Source organism: Dunckerocampus dactyliophorus, chromosome 3, assembly GCF_027744805.1.
Source record: "Dunckerocampus dactyliophorus isolate RoL2022-P2 chromosome 3, RoL_Ddac_1.1, whole genome shotgun sequence".
NCBI classification, from domain to species: Eukaryota; Metazoa; Chordata; class Actinopteri; order Syngnathiformes; family Syngnathidae; genus Dunckerocampus; species Dunckerocampus dactyliophorus.
The window spans coordinates 26,130,726-26,150,671 of record NC_072821.1 but is presented as its reverse complement, the minus strand read 5'-3'; the positions used below and the strand labels follow the sequence as shown (position 1 = coordinate 26,150,671).

General features: G+C 40.4%; 1 protein-coding gene across 4 annotated transcripts in view; it reads left to right on the top strand.

The window, feature by feature from the left end:
• Nucleotides 1-3,604: 3,604 nt before the first annotated feature.
• Nucleotides 3,605-19,946, top strand: part of znf609b (zinc finger protein 609b) — a 128,099-nt gene continuing 111,757 nt past the window's right edge. For 3 of the 4 annotated variants that reach the window (XM_054771993.1, XM_054771992.1, XM_054771990.1), the window contains exon 1: nucleotides 3,605-4,078. The gene's annotated coding sequence lies outside the window, so the exon portion shown is untranslated. The remainder of the gene's footprint in view (nucleotides 4,079-19,946) is intronic. The other variant, XM_054771991.1, reaches the window with a different exon arrangement.

The following is a 19,946-nucleotide window of genomic DNA, read 5'->3' as shown; positions in this document are numbered from 1 at the left end:
CCTGGGAAACTGCTGTTGAGAGGGGACAACGAGTTAAAGCCTCAGTGGTGTTTGAAGCTGCTAAACATGAAAGGTTATTCATGGTGGATTGAGAATTGAAGTCCTGGAGTATCCGAAAGATTCTTGAGAGGGATTCAGGAGAAATTCCCTCTTGGATTTTCTTCCATTAGATGTGGTGTGCTAATATTAGAACTTGGCACAGGGAGGCAAAAAGGTATACTGTCTGTATTATGTTTACTCCTGCAGGAAGCAGTAAATGTATATGGAAGTAATTGAGAAGTAGGAATGCTTATTGAAACTGTATGCATGGCACCGAAATGGCACCTGTGCCGACATAAATGGTAGTATCTGGGCTGAAAAAGTAAGTAGCTAATGGTGCCAAATTTCTACTATACTAATAATTAATAAATTATTTGTTTCATTATTACTATTCATTACTAATTATTACTATTAATTAATAAATTAACTGAAATTAGGCAAAAAAATTTTGTCAAAATGAATTGCTGTATTTCCTGTTTGTCATTCTCATGATTTTCTGTTATAAATAAATTACTTCGGCCATCCTTTTTACAGCATTAATGTGCCTATATATATACCTGTATATATATATATATACACTAAGTCCCCAACTAACGAACACAATTGGTTCCAGACGACCGTTCTTATGTTGAATTGTTCTTTAGTGGGGGAAAAGGTAATATTACCAATGATATAGGTACTACATGTACGTGTATACATATACAGTATATGTGTATGTATGTAAATATGAGTTTGGATGCAGTAGTAATGTTAAACGAGGATAATTAATGAAAAAAACAATAATAATAGTGATATAATAATACGTAATGATTAATGTTATTTACCTTCGAAGAGGAGTGGTTGAGCATACGTCGTTGTGGAGGAGTTGGAGGAGGAGATATTGAAAAAAAGGACAAGTCGTCGTCGTTCTTCTAAAAGAAGTAGTGTTCTGTGGGTGGTGTAGAATTAAGCAGGCCTATTAACTCTTCATAACTTTAATCAAACTGTCCGGGTTGTACAATTTAGCTTTCCATTTAGCTTTACACTGTATCTCCCCAACGTCTAACTCTTCCTCTGTTGGTTTCATTAGCTCTAAGGCTGCATTAGCAGTGTCACAGTGCCCTCTACTGGTCAAGCATGTACAGTAGCAGTATAAATACTGATTGAGTGACTGACTACAAGGCAAAATAAAATAAAATATAGACCAGTCGGCTTGTGTTCGTATCCGCGAGTGTTCGATAGTCGGGTGTTTGTAAGTTGGGGACCTAGTGTATATGTGTATATATATATATATATATCAGGGAAATCAGGGATATATATATATATATATATATATATGTTACAGTATATTATTTGCAAAATAAGGAAATAAGTCCAAAGTATTTCAATGAGAGCCATTAGTAGTTTTTGCTTTTGTTTACTTACTTTGCACGATTGACTTTATTTTTGTCAAATAATTGTATATAATGAAAGGAAATAACTACATTATTGTGTTGATATTGTTACATTGGCTTATATTGTTGTATTAAATATTGTTAAATTGTTTACAAATGCTGTACATCTGTGTGTGTGTTTTGCCTAAAATCTTTAATTATAATCATGATCAACAAATAAAAGTCAAAAATTACAAAATCATTCAATGATCTTAAAAACATGTCCAAGGAAAAAGTATCGGTATCTGTATTTACTTGGTATCGGATACCAAAATTTGTATACAGTACTGTATATCGCCCACCTGGCAGTCACCCATGACCAGTGTTGGGAGTAACAGCATAAAAAGAAATTTCCACTAACGGGCACTGTTTGGCAAATGGCTTTAAAAAAGTAGTTTGTTATAGTTAATTGTTACTTGCCCCCAAAAGTAATTGAATTAGTAATTAGTATTATTTTTTAAAACTTTAGTCTGACCTTAACATGTCAAGAGTAGTGCTCACTTCCAAAAGGTATACAGTGTTTCCCCGATTGTCCTGGGGGATAGGTTCCCACAACAGCCCGCAACAAGGTAAATCTGCAAAGTAGCCAACTTTGTTTACAATTATTACAATTATTATATATGCTTTAAGGCTGTAAAACCCCTCACCCCTCACAAAACCCCTCACAACACACTTTATACACTTTCTCAGACATTTTCTCATATTTTAAACACTCTCAAAGTTAAAATTTTGTTTGAATTTTAATTATCAATTTACTATGTTGGACACAATCAATTATCAATTGACTCACGTGTATTCACACCTCTGACCGTGCTTCGTCCTAGCTCCATTTGGCTGTAGCGTTTTTGTAAAACATATTGATCCTGCAGTCGTCCTCCTCCTTGTCCTTCTCCTTGAACAAAAGATTCATTTAGCTTGTTAGCTGCTGCTTCTTCTTCTTCTGTTGTTTATTGGTGGTTAGCCAGCAGCTCAGTTAGCTAGTTTGCTAGCAACGGCACAAAGCAGATTGATTGACAATGGTCTACACCCAATCAGGATGCAGAACACAAAGGGCGGGTTCTCCCTTACCCAATAAGGACTGTTGTGGCTCTATATTTAGGCTACTGTGGGTTCCTAATATGCTTGTACAGGCACATAAACACACTGAGACAGGTGAAGCTGCACACGTCTTCTACATGAGTATACAACACCCTCTACTGCAGGGGTCACCAACGTGGTGCCCGCGGGCACCAGGTAGCCCCCCACGACCACGAGGTGCCGCAAGCCTGCTTTCCATTAAGGTTTACAGTTAATAATGTGAGAGCACTAGAAAGAAAAGTATTCTGAAACATAAAATGTGAGTTGTGGATACCAGCATTTTGTGAATGTTTTGGTAAAGCAAGCATATTTGATCTGTTTGGGTTGAAATAAGGTATGAAAATCATTTCTACAAAAATGAGTAGCTCGTGGCCATTTTCATTTTCTAAAAGTAGCTCTCGCAAGAAAAAACATTGGTGACCCCTGCTCTACTGGTCGCACTAATAAAAAAATAACAGACACATACAACAGAGCACCGATAGATCGCTGTAATACATCAGAAGGACACAGAACGCAATGCGCGTTCATACGCTGTAAAAAAAAATATGCAAAATTGCACTTTAAAAAATCCGCGGAACAGCGAATCCGCAAAAGGTGAACCGCGATGTAGCGAGGGAAAACTTGATGTCCAACTTGCACACTGTCTCTCCAGCCTCTCAAAACCCACAAAACTCAGCCTCATTTTCCACCAATCACACACAAAGTGCATTCACCTGCATCTGAACTCTGAACAGAAACACAAAACACATGCAAAAAAAGTAACGCAATTATTACTTTCCCTGATAACTAATTCCATTTATAAAGGACTAATTGTGTTACTATTTCAGTTACTTTCTTGTGAAAGTAACTAGTAACTATAACTATTTTTTGAAGTAATTTGAGCAACATGCACATGAACCTAATGAGGACAAGGGGTAAATACAGTAATGGATGAATGGGTAATACAACAAAAAGCATTTTGGTATGTTGGTGACTGCACAATAATAAAATGAAATCCGTCCGTACATTTGCATGGCGTCTGTCTGACCACTTGACTCCTCCTCCTTTGATGATCCACTTCCGGGTCTTCTATGAGTTCAATCCTTGTGGAATCTTTTTCCAGGTGTTCCAGGCGCCTCCTGCTGCTGCTGCTTGGCTACATTGTATCAGTTCCCACACGAAGAACTACACTGTCGTTCTCGCACAAACGGCGAATACAGAGGAATTAACCTGAGTGGAAAGCTATTCGCTGTTGGATTAATTGGCCGAGAGTCGCGGCGGGAGCGGGGAGGGCTTGTTGTCGCACCTACATCATGTCTCCCCCGGGCTCGGTTGTCTTCGTTGTTGACGCCAACGTTATCTCCACTTGACATGGCACAAGTCCAGTAAATCGCTGGCCTCCCCTCCTCTCCTGTGGTGGATGTATTTGGGGATTGCGCTGCCACTGGCTTCATCTTTTTTCACTTCGCAGTGCAATTCAAATGCCGATATCCAGACTTATATTTTTTTGAACGGAGTGGTCGTCACCATGGAAGAAACGGGAGCCGGAATACAAATGGCTAGCTAAGTCGGTAAGTTTGTCCGCCTCCTTGTATTGATAATGGGATCCATCGGTTATTTATCGTTAGCTGGTTAGCTTCACAGCAGATAGCCAGCACAGCATGCGGCAGAGAGGAAGCTAAAGTAGCCCAGGCTCAGCTCATTGTTCCTGTCTACTCGTCAGATTATCTTATCGCACACTGTGCCTCTTTTAAGTCCAGCTCTAACATATAAAAAGCTTAAAACACTCAGTCATGTCAAAGTTGCTGGTAAACATGTAAAGCTTCCAGTACACCAACAAAAACAAATAATGCATACCTTTCAAATAACATAATGATTGATTATTTTCCCTGATAAAAGTTTGCAGTGTGGTATATACTGTACATAAATACTACATATAAATAATTCCTTTACAGTTTAACAGGGTACCGGGTACCCCAGGGGGTCCACAAGGAATGATTCACATTGTAAAGTGAAAACACATTGTGGAAGGGTATTTCCCATTTCAGTCTAGTCCCGTACTACAATGTTGCTGTAAACAACAGAATGAGCTCTTACTGTTTGGTTACCAACTATCTATCAATCTCTCCATTCTAGATTGCCAATAGGCATTCTGCAAAGCCAAATTCTGTACAGGGCCATAATTTAAACCATATGTATAATCAAGGTACTTTTAGTGGTGTTTCTTAAAGAGCTGATGTCTACATTACGTTTAGACATCCAAACAGACATCCTCACGGGATTGTCCATGTTAGACACATTCTAGCCTGCAGGAAATACTTTTGGTTTAGATGGGGGTGTGGCCCTTGGGTAAAGCATGTCAACAGCAGTACTATGTGTAAAAAGTCTGTCGTGGTCACATAACCGGTTTATATTGTTTGGTCAATCAAGTTTTTATAGCTCTTGCATATCTAATTTGAATGCTTGCCAGTGGGTATTGGTGTGGCAATGTTGTCCCTTCTTGCGTGGTCCTACTTCTTCAGTAATGTCTTTTGTATGTTTGAATTCATTCTGATATCTGTCTTCTGAAAGCAGATTATTATAGTTTGGTTCTCTTCAAGGTACAATCCATAGTCCTGAGTTTGGTGTTCCCTTCCATTGCCATGTTCAACAGTGCTCATGTAAACACGTTTCAGGCCTGGAATGCAAGGCTGCTGTTGCTCTTCATTGATCTGCAAACTGCACAAATACGGAAAAGCATAACTTTACACCAGTCCATTGCAAACACAGATGGTAACAGTGTATAATTGATATTTGTGTATTGATAAATGGTACAAGTTACAAGAGTTACAAGTTACAAGAGAGTTTTATTGTCATGTGCATAGTAAAACAGCAGTTATACCATGCAATGAAAATCTTATTCTGTTCATTCTCCCAAGAAAAGAAATAAAACAAATGAAAGAATAAGAACATAAACATAAACACATAAACATATATACCAATAAATTAAGCAACAACAACAGAAGAGACATTAATACAAGCAAATAATATAAATAAATAAATAAATAAATAAAGTGCTATGAGTGTGTGCGTGCGGCGTGTGCGAGTGCTTCGTTGAGGAGCCTGATGGCCTGTGGGTAAAAGCTGTTTGCCAGCCTTGTGGTCCTGGACTTCAAACTCCTGTAGCGTCTGCCTGATGGTAGGAGTGTGAATAGTGAGTGTTGTGGATGTGTGCTGTCCTTGATGAGGTTGTGTGTTCTGCGTAGGACTCTAGTTTTATAAATGTCTTGCAGTGAGGGGAGGGCTGCCCCAACAATGTGGTCTTGATCACCCGCTGGAGTGCCTTCCTGTCACGTGTTGTACAGTTACCGTACCAAACAGTGATGGAGGCGGTAAGGACACTTTCGATGGTGCATCTGTAGAAGCAACTCAGGATTGTGGTGGACATGCCAAATTTCCTCAGTCTTCTCAGGAAGTACAGTCTCCTTTGGGACTTCTTCATAATTTGTTGGGTGTTGTGAGACCAGGTGAGGTCCTCGCTGATGTGTGTGCCAAGGAACTTGAAGGTTTTCACCCTCTCCACCTCAGTCTCATCAATAAACAGGGGTCTATGTGGCTCCTTTTCCCTTGTTCTTGGGTCGATGATCATCTCTTTAGTCTTATCTGTATTGAGAAGGAGATTGTTATCACGACACCAAGCTATGAGGTCCGCCACCTCTCTTCTGTATGATGTTTCAACACCACCAGTGATCAGTCCGATGACTGTAGTGTCATCCGCAAATTTAATGATGCTGGTGTTGTTCTGGGAGGCCACGCAATCGTAGGTGAAGAGCGTGTAGAGGAGTGGACTCAGCACACACCCCTGTGGGGTCCCAGTGCTCACAATTCTTGAGCTGGATGTGCGGTTGTGGACTCTGACTGACTGGGGTCTGCCTGTGAGAAAGTTAAACACCCAGTTACAGAGGGAGGGAGACAGGCCAAGTGTGAGGAGCTTATTAGTGAGTTTGTGGGGGCTGACTGTATTAAAAGCAGAGCTATAGTCTATAAATAGCATTCTGACGTATGTGTCCTGGCCCTGTAGGTGAGAAAGGGCTGTGTGGATGGCAGTGTTGACTGCATCATCCGTGGACCGGTTCTGGCGATATGCAAACTGTAGAGGGTCCACAGTTGCCGCCGGGATGCTCTTTTTGATGTGCGTCATGACTATTCTTTCAAAGCACTTCATAACAATAGGAGTGAGTGCTATAGGGCGATAGTCATTCAAGCAGGTCACGTTGCTCTTCTTGGGTACGGGCACTATGGTGGTGGACTTAAAGCAGGTCGGTACAGAGGCTTGTGCAAGTGACAGGTTAAATATATCAGCAAGCACATCAGCTAGCTCTGATGAGCAAACCCGAAGTGCACGTCCTGAGATGTTGTCTGGCCCTGCTGCTTTTCGTGGGTTTGTTTTGTTTAGAACCCTGCGCACATCAGCTGATGTCACCATGAGAGGTGAGTCCTGTGTGCTCCCCAGGTTCAGCCACCCTCTCTGCTCATCAGGAGTTTGGGTGTCAAAGCGGGCATAGAACTCGTTCAGCTCATCTGGAAGTGTGGTTTGGCTGGACGTGGCTACGCTACTCTGCTGTCGATAGTCTGTGATGTGCTGGAGCCCCGCCCACATGCGCCGAGGGTCTGAGGTGGAATAGTAGCCCTCCAGCTTCTGTCTGTACTGTCTTTTGGCCTCTCGTATGGACCTCCTCAGGTCATATCTGGCCTTTTTGTAGTCGTCAGCGGTGCCCATGACAAATGCAGTCGAACGAGCACGTAGCTTAGCCCTTACATCACAGTTCATCCACTGTTTTTGGTTAGGGTATTTTCTGTAATACTTGGTGGTGGTAACAGTCTCTATGCATGTGCTAATGTAGCCAGTAACAGCAGAAGCATATTCATCCAAATCAACAGTACAATCTTCCCTCCCCGCTGCAGTTTTAAACACATCCCAGTTTGTGCAGCCAAAGCAGTCCTGAAGTACTTGATCAGTTTCTTCATTCCATACTTTAACTGCTGTACGTACAGGGGGAGCTTTTTTAAGAAGTTGTCTGTATGTTGGATAAAGGAATATAGAGATGTGGTCAGCCTTTCCAAAGTGGGGTCTTGGAACAGCCTTCAAAGCACCTTTCATGTTGCAGTAGACTTGGTCCAGGATGTTATTTTCCCTTGTGGGAAAGCTCACATGCTGGTAATATTTGGGGAGGACAGTCCTGAGGTTACAGTGGTTGAAATCGCCAGATATAATAAATACAGCGTCTGGGTGTTTGGTCTCGTGTTTATCAATGATGTCATGCAGGAGGCCTAGTGCATTAGCAGTGTTAGCTCGTGGTGGGATGTAAACAGCAGTTAAATACACAGCGCTAAACTCACGAGGTAAATAAAAAGGTCTGCATTTCACCATCAGCAGCTCAATGTCCTGCGAGCAGTGCTTTTCCATCGTCTGTACGTCTGTGCACCACCGTTTGTTTACGTAAACACAGACGCCGCCACCTCTGTGTTTACCAGACGCTAAAGTCCGATCTCCCCGGTAAGCAGCAAATGATTCCAACTGGATCGCCGAGTCCGGTATATCCTCCGTCAGCCAGGTTTCTGTGAAGGTGAGGACACAGCATTCCCTGATCTCACGTTGAGCTGTAATCCTTGCTCGTAGTTCGTCCATCTTGTTTTCAAGAGAGCGGACGTTGGCTAGCAGCAGGCTTGGTAGCGGTGGCCTCGTCGCTCTAGCTTTTAGCCTAGCATGCAGGCCGGCTCGCTTGCCTCGTTTACGCCTTGGATGCTTTGCTCGCCGGGTATTCAGCTCACCGGGTCCGCAGGCTGCTGCGTTCTCCCGGCGCAGAAGAAAGGCAAAGTCTGAGAGGCTAAATGAAAGTTCATGGTGAACCCTGCCGATGTTCAAAAGTGTCTCTCTGTTGTAATGTACTGCGTGAGTGTGTTGAATGTCCAAAATGAACAATAAAATAGCAAAAAATAGAAAAACACGGGAGAGTGTCACAGAGACGTCTGCCACGGAGGGCGCCATCTTTGATCTTGAAATGGTACATCCAAAATATCAGGGCAACTCGTTGATACAGTATTGTAAGTGGTCTGACACACCTCAGATAAGTTTTGAGGTAACAAGCAAAGCAACATACTTGCTCAGGTTTCAGAGGCACATGCACAGCTCATGTTTTATGTTTGACTATTGAGTTTTGAGTTGAGTTTTATAAAACGTTTCCATTGAGCTGTGACGTTCAGTTTAGAATGCACATTTAAGGAGGTTAAACAATGATCTGGCTTGCAATTCCACCACAACAGTATGAAATCTGGATATCAAAAGCTGTTTCAGTTCCATAATGCATACCAGAGTGACATAGTGTAAATTTTTCAATTTATTTATGAGGAGTGCTATTGGCCAGGGGTGCCGTATAAGGGGAAAAGGTAGGACAATTCCAAGGTGATTTTTTTTTTCATGGGGCCCAGAATTCCTGGTTGTACCCCTGCCATTGATTGACTATATGATATGAAAAATGAAACCATAAAATCACCTTCATTTAGACAAAAACATATTTGACTTACTTTTTCGAGAGAACATATATCACTGGTGAAACTTACAGAGGATGAAATGCCTTCTTTAAGGAGATTTTGGATGTGAGAGTACATAGTCTGATGGAGCTCTAGCAGGACTTCCAGGTATCACACAGCGGTGCTCCAAGTGTATTCCACCACTGAGAGGTGCTGATCATCAAGTCTGATGAATTCAATAGTTTTTTGGGATTATTTGCTTTAAACGTCTGACTGTCCCGCACATATGGGCGAGTGCTGTCCAGCATTTTGGCTGCGTTAGCTGCCGTTTGACTGATGATCACACCGTGAGCCTGAAAACTCACCATACTCCGTCAAGTGTTTCTTCTTCAAATGTGGTATTGAATTAAAGCTTTTTAACGTGCTACCCCAGCAAGGTATTTTTCGTGGCATGTTTTGCGGGGTGCAGCATTCATGTCACTCTCACAAATGGCAGGTAAGTTCCACACGGCAGACGTGTTTGTTTGGGGTTTGGTGTGTGCACTGTGAAGGAAAGTGGGTGGCAGGCGCTATAGGCTGTATGCCGCAATAGTAGAAGCCAGAGGTGATCGACTTTGTGATTGCCGTTAAAAGGCATTTATCAGCATATGCTGATCACATGCTTTTTCACAGAAATCGGCCGTTACTGATCGTTGGCCGATCGATCGGAGCATGCCTATTTAAAACCACAGTGGAAAGATACCAAAAAGTGGTACTGTACTCTGTGCTCTTTGCTTTGGCTAGCTTTAGCTTGAGTGCTAGTTGTCAATCTGGTAGAGCCAAAGGGGACAGTGGCTGACTTTCAGACCTTTCCAGAGTAGGTAGTGGATAAGATCGGTTTCATATGAAATGATCGGCCGATCCCCCAAAATTAAAGAAGTAGGCCAAGCGATTGGAGCATGCTTAATTTTGACTCTTGGATCCGCTAGTATGCGTCACTGCTCGCAAGCACGCTTGGAGTACGTGATTTCCTGTGTGTATACGCCTCATTCAGGGTGGACAGCCCAACTCAGTGAATACTTTCACCGATTTCAAATCTACTGAATGTTGTCACGCATCCATGAGTTGCAGCTGCTATAACACGCCCCTTCTCTCTTTAATTACCATTGTTTGCCCGCAACAGGAAGCTAACAAGCTAAATTCACAAGATTTTTTTCAAGGTTGTTAGGTCTGTAGTATGTTAGTTTTGTTTTTCTTTTTTAAATCTTTCACACCATAGATATACAGTATACCAAAAATAAAACACCCCCATTAACCGAAACTACAGAGACAGAAAGATATTGTAGGATGTTGTGCCGCAGCAGTAGTAACAATGCCCAAAGTGTGTGTAAATGTGAGAGCGTGAAAGATAGCAGCTCAAAGCCGTTGTCACAGAACATCGAAATGCTATATAAATTCATGTGGCGTGGCAGCTTTATGACAACATTGTTAACTTCTGTGTAAAAAAGATGACAAGGTCACTTTGTGTTCTAGCAGGTTTCAGCTGGTCTTAAGATTTTGATCAGGAGTGTATTTTTAGTTCAAAATAACACAATTAACAAAATACAAAAAAAAAAAATGTTAGAGAAATGTGTGGTGTATAAAGAGTATAAATTGGGAGTCCATGGTTATGATAGCACAGGTGTATCCACCTTGCAGCATTATTAATTATTAAACCTACTTTGACAAAAAGAAAGAAGTTGTAAGCTATTTTATGTAACTGCTAACGAGGCCAGTCACAATAATCGCTAAATCGATTAATGTAACGATAAAAATAAACAGGTCGATAATTATGATGCCCTTGATAAATTGACGTGCATGTACTGTATGCGTGTGTTTCATCTGCTCGTCTCTCTGTGCCACACAGGCTGGATGACAAGAGGGTTCTATAGTGGAATGAATGGAGAGAGTGAGCCTTCATTTAGCCTCTGTGTGGAGGCGGGGCTGCTAGTGAGTGGGTACAGAGGGTTTAGCAGTGAGCTGAGTGAGGAAGCATAGCTAACATGAAGAAGGCGCAGAGGCGATGGGCTATGAGGCGAATGCCACAGCCGGCAGCCACAATGTGGGAAAGTTTCGGTTGTAACAGAGTGAACACGGTGAGAGCATGAACACCGACGACCAACATGGACAGTTTTCTCAACTGGGAAAAAAAACTACCAATGTAGGTGCAGTAGAGCCTTCGTCGCGACAGTCAACGCTTACTGAGGCGTTTGGTCGGCAAATATAACCAAAACAGTGCAAAATGTGCACTTTCACAGTGTCGCTGGCTACATTGCAAAAACATACATACAGGCAACTTCTGTGTCAAGCGAATATCTCACACAGGTATACCGGGTATACTTGAGTACCAGCTAGTGGTTCAAATGTGCAGTACACCTCTCATGACAATAAATGAAAAAATGGTCTAAAAAATTGTGTTGATAAAATGGATTATCGCTGATAATTTGTAGCACAATTATCGACCAGCAAAATTTGTTATCACGACAGGCATACTGACAACATTTAATTGTAGTTTATTTACAAAGTACATCTCCACTCAGTGTGCTCATTTGTCATTTAATACAGGCGTTAGTTTGAATAGAACACTTCTAAAAATACTAAGAGGTGAAGCAAATATTCTTTGGTGAACTACTGAACATCAACTGGGGAGCTACTGCTAGCATATGAGGTTCCTGTTGGCGTGTGATAGCATCACTGTCTAACAACCTGGTCACACATCTAGTGTTTTGAAGACAATCCATAAGTTTTATAAGGATAACAAGAGAGCAGGACTGTTAAGTGACACTTTAAAAAGTTTGTTAGCATGAATGTGATAGCCAGAATGTGACGCCAGAAGGTGGAATGAGATTGAAACGTGGCTTCGCATGTGACAAGCTGTCATCAATAGACTACACATTTTACAGACTAATTTTTATTTGCACGATAGTAAGGAACACAGTGAACGTCAACACAAGACGAGAGTGCCACGACATGAGCAAGTGCTGCAATGGCAGACCGGCCTTTCCAGTGCATGTTTATCAAAATAAAGCACAGTGAAACATTTTTATGGTGTAGTAGTACCTCGCATAACGTAAATCTCCTTTTACGTAAATTCCACTGAACGTAAAGAATTTATGTAAGTTTTTGCATCGTATTACGTAAGAAATTCCATATAACGTAAAGCGTCAAGTCGGTGCAAGTTCAGAAATTCTATTTGCATAGCTTGCACGACAGAGAGAGGGAAACATTTTACATGACTAACAGAGTACACTTGGTGACGCCTTCTGACGCTTCACGCTCTCATTGGCTGATTATCGGGGCACCGCCGACGCTCTCATCTCATTGGCTGACTTATACAGCGCATACGTGAGTTTGTGTGAGCGAGAGGTTTCTCCCTTTAACCTCCCTTCCTCATCGTAGTCGCCCTTAAACTAGTTGATTGTTTTTGTTTTTCAGTTTTATTCATTTACAGTCATCTTCATCATTTATTATCTTATTTTATATTGGAATGTTACTCTACTATGTTTATGCTAACGGGTTGAGTTTGGGAAGATCTTGGAACAGATTAGGCTACTTACATGTATTTTACGCTTCGTATAACGTAAAAACCCTATAACGTAAACGTTCTTGGAACGGATTATTTACGTTGTAAGGGCGTCTACTGTATTTTAAATTGTTTTCACACTAATTTTGCGTAAATAATAATCTATATATGTGTCTATATAGCATATGCATTATATACATTCACACAATATATTAACATTGTTTTCAAGTAAATTTTTAAGGAGTGGCAGCTTTTATTTTGTAGTGGTGGGTCGCCACAATCAATTACATGTCGCGGAAACCCTGTATTATCATAACAATAGAGTTCTTTTGCTCTCAAAAAATGTCAATTTGTAGGGCAATTAACATATTAAAAAAGCACTTTTGCTGAAAATTAATGTTAAAATCTCTTCTTGTCTCGTTCTCGTGGACCCAATCTTGTGCATCTTCTGGTCTCGTGACACCCCTAGTAGCTATTCATTTCATATTTTAATTAAGTCACTTATTTTGACCTGGATTTCTCCATTGTCCAATCAAATGCATTCTTTGAAAGAATGAAGTAAAATATGAAAGAATGTAAATTGCTCTGTTTTAACTGTTGCTTGTAAGGAGTCAGTAGAAATATTACGATTTTAGACGGAGAGGAGACATGTTTACAGTAGTAGTAGTTTAGTGCAATTTCTCCCCAAGGTTAAAGTACAGTATGAACTATGGGGTTCGGCTGAAAAAACAAGTTTTTTTTAGATGTAACAAATCTGAATGGATTTATAAACAATGCCAGATCATCTGTCTGGCCATATTATACCGTTTTCATTTGTGACACAATACAAAAACTTACTTGGACAAATTACAACTGTTACTGCTTACAGCACATGATATTACTCATCTTACAAAATATAACATTTCCAAAAGGTGAAACATAATTGATTTAATTCAGCAAATGATGACATATTCACAAAATGTTGACAAACATAATTGATTTACATTATTCTCGGGTCACTTAATTTACTGTACTGCAAGGGTTCTGCTAGTACTATAAGCACATATTTTTGCAAATGTCTTCTCATCATAGGGTTATGAATCTGCAATTATAATCACCAATCGAATAGAACCGTAGCGCTCTTAATTGTAATTGAATCTAATTGGAGGTGGTTCGATATTTCCACCCTTTCTCCCGCCATCCAGTACTTGATAATTTGATGAAAGATGTTAAGATGTAGACACAAACAACATCCCCGACCTCTACTTTGGCAAACTTTTATTGCTGTCAGAATGGAGTATGTACCAGCTGTTAAATTTTTATAAGGTCTACAGCCATGGATTTCATTGGGTACATCTGTTAAATTGCTTAAACTGAACTCTCAGTACTCAGACTTTAAGCCATGGTCACAAGAGCTCCTGACGTTCAAGTCAACCGTAACAATGGGGATGACAGATGATTTAAGTGACTTAGAATGTGACATGGATGTTCTTGCCAGATGGGCTGGTTTCACTATTTAAAGAATGGCTGATCTGGATTTTTCACACATCTCTAGGGTTTACAGAGAATTGTCTCAAAAATGAAAAACATTAAGGATGCCATGTACCGTAAATTCTGGTGTATAAGCCGCTAGTTTTTTCTTAAACTTTGAACCCTGCGGCTTTTACAGCGGTGCGGCTCATCTATGTAGGGCCCTATGATTTCCGGAATCGCGGAATTGGCCAATAAAAAATGTAATATACTATTAAATGCGGAATGTCGTGGAAAGTGACATTGAAAAAGTTTATGTGGGGAAGTACTTCCTCGGCAGGCCGCTCAATCATGGTGGAATCTCATCACAAACATTACTAAACATGTCGGAAACAATAAATGTAAGGATTTTAGAATTTCATCCAAGGACATTTTATTCAGTAACCCAAATAGCACACACTCTATGTTGGTAAAATAAGCAGAAAAGGTAAACTGAATTCTAACGGAAAAAACAGAATTTGGGGAAAAAATAAAACTGATTTTATAGGGCCCTATCTATGGGTAAATTCTAATCTCATGACATCTCCTTTACTTCAGAACTACTACTGATTGTTTAAATTAGGGACGTCTGATATTGGCGTTTTTGCCAATAACCTATATGCCGATATTGTCCAACTCTCAATTTCCCATTCTGATATCAACTGATACCGATGTGTGTAATATCACATCTTTTTCTTGAGTAAAATTGTTGTAAAATAACAATACTCTTAAATGAGTAAAGTTGTTTTGTTGGCTACTTTACCCATCTCTGAGTTCATAATTATTGCATTACATAGTTTATATGACAATGCATTTGTGTTTGTTGTGCCTTGCTTTATTCATTTTTGGAAAGATTGAATTTATTTTTAGTTAATACATGAATTTTCTGATTATTATTTTTGGTTGATAACTTTCATGTTCTTATTTTATATTCTGTATATGTTTTTTTGGCACTATTTTGCACTCTATACTGTGTACTCTGTAATGTCAATTACTCCTGTGTTGGATCAATAAAGTCAATAAAGTATTAGCGCGTGTTTGAATGTAGAAACGAGAGGCAATAAGTGACATTTCTTTGTAGAAAGGCGCTTTATAAAGTACATTTACTTGTATTCACTTACAGTGAAGCCTTGCCACATCAAATAGGGCGTCGACATTGACGTACGGCTCAGCGTTGCGGCCACCGTATATGGTTTTGACAACGGCGCTTCCTGTTTCCCAGCGTGCTTTGCTGTACGGTTGTAAATAGCTGCTAAGTTACATGTTTAGAGCTCACATAGTTGTTGGTTATTCTGCATTATTCATTGGTAGTGTCTTGTCTGTTATCTACCTATTATGTTGCTGTGTGATGTTTTTTTTAGCTCTTTCTTTAAAAACACTGTAAGACTGGTATGTGAATGGTAATAAATATGACCCCCTACATTAGTTTAACACCACATAACTGCATGTGTGTGTGTGTAGGTTTTATTGGAGTGTTTTTTTTTTATCTTAACAGAGACTGTCTATATAGTGTCACGTCGCCAGGAGCACTTCCTGTTTCCCAGGGTGCTTTGCTGTACTGTTTTTGTGACTGGCTGCTAAGTACATGCTTAGAGCTCACATAGTTGTTGGTTATTGCTCTGCATTATTCGTTGGTGGTGTCTTGTCTGTTGTTATCCATCTTTGTGATCTTTTAGCACGTTTTCCCAACCAGTGCATGCCAAACAGTGGTGCAACACGGCTGTTTAAACAGTGCAAAACAGTAGGGGGTAACGGTTCACATAGATGTATCGAACCGTTTCGGTTATGCATGTTTGGTCCACTTGCGTACCGTTTTGGTTATATTTTATGCTATTTTTCTCATTAAATGTATTACTAGAGTGATCTAAGCACCCCTAATGAGAATGAGCGGCATAGAAAATGGATGGATGATCTAAGTGCTTCACGCGGAATTAAAGTCCTGGGCGAGTTTCTGCACGGACGCCTCTGTGTGTCGGACACTACTGGCTGAGGGTGAGGAAGGCTTGTAGCTCTCAAGCGTGACAAATAGCATCATGGCAAATGCAAGCGAGAAGCCTTACCCTCCAATCTCACTACGGTGTCCTGTTTAGGAGCACTTTGGCTTCCCTGTTAAAATTATGGATGATGGACAAAGGCAAGTGGATAAATCCAAAGTTGTGTGTCGACATTGTCCCACAGATATCGGGTATGCTGCAGGAAACACGTCTAACATGTTAGCGCACTTAAAACAGCATCAGCCAGTGAATGTTACATCTATAAGAAAGAAAGCCAGCTTAGTGCAAACACCGATAACTTCAGCATATAAACAACCTCTAGCAAGTAACTCTGACTGGGCTAAAGCAGTAACACATTGTATGGGAGTTTTTATAGCCACGAGATTACATATATTCAGTTGTTGAGAGCGTTGGCTTTAAGTACAGTCATGGAAAAAACGATTAGACCACCCTTGTTTCTTCAGTTTCTTGTACATTTTAATGCCTGATACAACTAAAACGTACCTTTGTTTGGACAAATATAACAATGACAACAAAAATAGCTCATAAGACTTACATTGTTTGGCAGTACAATGCAATATCTATTCATGTAAGAACTTAAGTGATTTTGGTTATTATCAAGAAAACCATGGAAGTTGCTAGATATCAGCTCTTAAATGAAACTCTTATGAACTATATTTGTTATCATCATCAATATATTTGTCCAAACAAGTGTACTTTTAGTTGAACCAGGCATTAAAATGGATCAATAAATTAAAGAAACAAGGGTGGTGTAATGATTTTTTCCATGACTATATGATTAAAGTTGTTGAACCTCGCTACGAAATACCATCACGTCCTCACTTTAGCCAGAAAGTTATACCAGCACTTTATGAAAAAGCTAAAAGTGATGTCGTCAACGAGCTGACACATGTGTCCGTTATTTCACTTAAGAGTTCTGATTACGTACATTTTCTTAAATAAAAGCATTTTAAAAAATGACTTTTTTTCTCCCTTTTTGTACCGAAAATTAACCGAACCAAGCACTTCAAGAAACTGAACCGAACTGAAATTACATTTTAGTGTACCGTTTCACCCCTGCAGAACAGTACACGGCTAATTAAACAGTGCCGAATAGTGCATGTAACATAGATAACGGTAGTAGCCTAACAGAAAAGTCATTCATCGCCGTCTTCTTGGGAACTAAAACCACGAAAGTCGTGTCAGAATTGAACAGTGTCAGAATTCCTTCATCACACACGCTCTCTGTCTTTTGGTGCGCTCGCCGTGCCTATCTGGCAGTCGTCCCAGCCCTTTGAAACCCGTCGAAGATAGTGTTTTTCTGCTCCACGCTGTAAAGAGATTATACACAGGCTTGTGCAAAAGTTGCACAGTTCCTTCTATGACAGCCAAATCAATCTCCTTTAACTTGAAAGGAGCATCATATCCAATTCTTCGTTTGTTTTCTGTGATAGAAGATTGTGACTACCGGGTGTATGTGGACAACACAGGTGGCGGTATGCGTCTAAACGTTGGTTGCGACCAACCATAAACAAAAAGAAGAAGAACAACACGTCTACATCCGGGCACCACGTCTACATTCCGGTATAGTTGGTGGCGGTATGCAACTAAACATTGGTTGCAACCCGCCATAAACAAATAGAAGACCGCGTCTACATCCGGGCGCCTATTTCTCGGTAGTCAGTTTGAGATGGATAGATTGCAACTTTATTCATCTCCAAGAGAACAACACAGCATTTTATGTTTATTTTATCTGTATTTCTATATATTGATGTATAGTGTACGTGAGCTCATATGACGTGTACGCCTGTAGCGCTAAGTATTGCGTAAGTTTACGTAGGGTCACTTGAGGAATTGCTGGATATTACACACTATTTCTGCTGGAGTTATTGCTCTGGACTTGATAAGAACCGTGGTACATTGGCACCTTTGTGGCTGCCTTTGAGTCATTATAGTGCGTGGATCCCCTAGCAGATGCATGCATGTGTCAGCAATGCCATTGCTCCACAAATTCCAATACGTTCCCTCTTTATTTTTTTGTTTTTTTTCAACATAACAGGGTTTGTAATCTTGGCCGTATATTTATGATGTTTATTGAATAATCCAAATTCAACAATGTTTTACATTTGATTTTAGTATAAATCATGCTTGTTGCTGACTGTAAACTGGCGTGTGTGCATACCCAGGGCCACTCAACTAGAGTGACAGGGTTAACAAACTCCGACAATCATGGCTTCTCTGCGTTTTCTGAACTTTTTTTTGTCCTTATGATGGGCTATCTGGGTAACAGCATTTTCCAAAATACCTATTTAAACGAATAGTCGTAGTTCTGGAAAAAAGTAGCGGCACACCTCAATTTATGGTTGGTGGACACACACCAGTCAGACTAGGTAAGACAGATCTAGTCTAAAGTGCTTGGTGCAAGATCCAATCTATTTATCCTCTAAATGAGGAGGCAGGTCCAGATAGGAATGGTTGGCTTTTTAGTGGTGTCAAATGACGATCGTTACAATGGAGGATACAATGGAGTGGGACCTCTGATGGCCAACAATGGTTGTTTGGCTGGTATCACCTTTGTTAGCATCCCATTCAGATTTAATGATGGTCATGGCCTTGGTGTGTACCGATTAGTTTTAATAACAACTTTAAGAACGATTTAATAGCGATTTAATAACGATTTGTGGTTGCCAATACAATTCAAGGACAATATAGGCTCATTTATAACAAGACGATCCGAAAGGATTCAGTAATTTTACATTGATTCAGTAACTTTTTAGCCAACAATTCAACCAGTCTGACATGTTGAATTAAATCAAGTCTGTGGTTAATCCTATCTGATAAAACATGACTCGAAGTTTAATTTGATACCTCATTCGCTTCTCTACCCCAAGTATTAAAAAAGTTAGAGCAAACAAAAGCTGTGATTGACCCACGGACCTTGGCAAGTATTCAGTTCAACTCATTTATATAGCGCCAAATCACAACAGCAGTTATCTCATGACACTTTAAACATGAAGGTCACATTCATACATGAGTAGCACAACCATACTACAAAGTATATAATAACTTAGGCTGTGTCATTTGTTTTAAAAGTTAACAGAGTGGCCCAAAAAGTAATCCTCACAGCCCCACTGCCTCTGTCCAGGTGAGCAAGAGATCGGTGGAGCAAGAAAATGATGGCGTCCTCAACTTCCACTTTATCCTGGTATGCAAACTGCAGAGGGTTGAGTGCGTGGTGGGTCTGTCCCATAGCACAACCATGCTTTTGTCTGTTAAAAGTTCCCAAAGATTGAACATATTTTATATTGAAGCAAAGTTCCAGCAAATGACATATTTGTTGTGGGTTGAGTGCGAATCTGTCTTGGAGGGTATGGTCAAGGTGTAAACGTTGCCTCGCAGTTTCCATTGCCTCCTGGGTTGGAATACAGGTAAACAGGGAGGTAGAGAGGTGACGTACCATAGTTTAATTTTTGTCCAGTTTTAAGTGTCTGATTTTCTTGACAGTCATGGTGACTTTCTTTAAGTCCATTGAGTTTTGGATGTGATGTGGTGTTTTGATGTGGCGTTTTGCCCACCAGCGGTGCTAAGATGTTGGCCACATACTGAGAAATATTGTAAGTTACAGAATTAACACTGCTGACAATGGCTCTGAGGGGGGCCCCTTCTTTGTGTATTTTTGGAAGACCATAAATGCCAGGAATGTTTTTTTGTGGGTGGAAGTGGGAATGAAGTACACGCTAATCGTTTCTGACTTGCAGGTGTTCTATGATTTTTTTTCTTGTACCCACTGGTTGGGTTTCTTTGTAGTCATTCATATGTGTTGGCATCGTGAGAAGTTCAAGTAACTTGTCATGGTAGTTAGTTGTGTTAAGAATTACTGTGCATCTCCCTTTGTCTGCTGGCAGG